Raw genomic sequence first — 1,819 nt, forward strand, 5'->3', positions numbered from 1 at the left:
GGTGGTCCCAAAATATATAAAATCAAATCATAAGTAATTATATATAAAATATCATATTAATTATAAAAGATATGATTAATTTACTTTTTCTCCAAATATTTTCGTAGCTAAACTAGCTTCGGATACCCAATCTTGTTTTAGTCGTAGTTTCTTCATTACAACTCCGTTTTTGTTGGTTCAACTTGCCACTTCCTTGGATCGAGTCAAATTTTAAGAATATGAACTGAAAATACCTTAGTATATATTTGAAATCATAGGTTATAGGTCAAACTTTGGTGAAACTTATGAAAGTGATCATTTTCCATCATAAAAACAACATTTAATGATCATTTTTCTAAAAATACTTACACTTTGAGTTAAACCATGAAATTTTTATGTGTTAACATATTCATAAGAAATATCATTTTTCTAGAACATGAACTTCCAATTCAAAGTTCAAGATGGTTTTTAATTATCCAACCCAAAACAGCCCCCGGTTGCACTCCGACGACGTAGATTCAGTTTTTAAGATGTTCTTTGTAAAACCAAGTTATATCTTGTTAGGTTATCATATCATTATGATATATTACAGGTCTTGAAGTGTTTTAAAAGTCAAGATAGAAGGATCTATTTAGTTTGCGAACAAGTTTGAAATCATTCAAACTATGTTCTTGTTGTTAAAATTTTATACCATAAAATAAGATAGCTATATGAATATGAATTGAATAAGATTATGAACAAGGTTACTACCTCAAGTTACTTGGACAAAGTTACTGCAAAAGATAAGAAATAATCTTAGAATCAAAGAGTGGTGGAGTTAGATCAAAAGGTTGGAAGTAAACTTCTTCAAATGGGTGGTTATTTTGATATATTCTTGAAAGAGTTTTCTTATGGTGTTTAAGGCTTGTAATTGAAGCTAAATGATGGGGAAAATGCTTGGAGATGATAAAGTATGAAGTTAGGAGTATTTTGAGAGAGAAATGAGGGTGTAGGTATGAGAAAATGAAGTGAAGAAATGGTGTTCAATTATAAAAACGTTTTTAGTTTATAAAGAAAGAAAAGGATTCCTAATTTTGTTTTCTTACTAATAATTCATACTACTTGACAAATCCTAGTTACCTCATATCTAGGGCAGTAATAATGTTGATTAGGATGTTGATTTGATGTGCATATACCAATATTAAATACATATAGAAGCTGGGTATGATACGGGTACATATACCCTAGATATACGTATAGAAATCTTGAGGAAACGGAACGAGAATTCAAATATAGCTATCTTTTGTGAATATACTTATATTGTTTTATGTATTTAAGTCCTTAAAAAGTGATTAAATACATTATATATACGATACATGTATAAGCATTATAGATTATAAGTATATATATCAAAGAATGTTACGTATAGTTATCGTTTTGAAAACTTAAGTTAGTAGTTTCAAAATATACTTATAAATCATTGTCATTAGTACACAATGAGATGTTAAACCATCCTTAGATCATGTTAAATATATATAAATACATATATATATACACAAACGTATAATTATCGTATGTTATATAGTTCGTGATATCATCGGTCATATTGGACGGTCAAACATTGTGTAAAACCCTTTTCAAAAACACAAGTCTCAACAATTTGGATTGCTTATCATGTTGGTATGGTTTAATTTATGTAAATATTAATCTCATAAGTATAATTTGGTTGAAAAATTCCGGGTCATTACAGTACCTACCCGTTAAAGAAATTTCGTCCCCGAAATTTGATAGAGGTTGTTATGGATAACAATAAGAAGGTTTTCATGACAAATATAAGGTGATAATAGAGTTTTATCATCAT

This window comes from Rutidosis leptorrhynchoides, chromosome 9, assembly GCF_046630445.1.
Source record: "Rutidosis leptorrhynchoides isolate AG116_Rl617_1_P2 chromosome 9, CSIRO_AGI_Rlap_v1, whole genome shotgun sequence".
Lineage (NCBI taxonomy): Eukaryota > Viridiplantae > Streptophyta > Magnoliopsida > Asterales > Asteraceae > Rutidosis > Rutidosis leptorrhynchoides.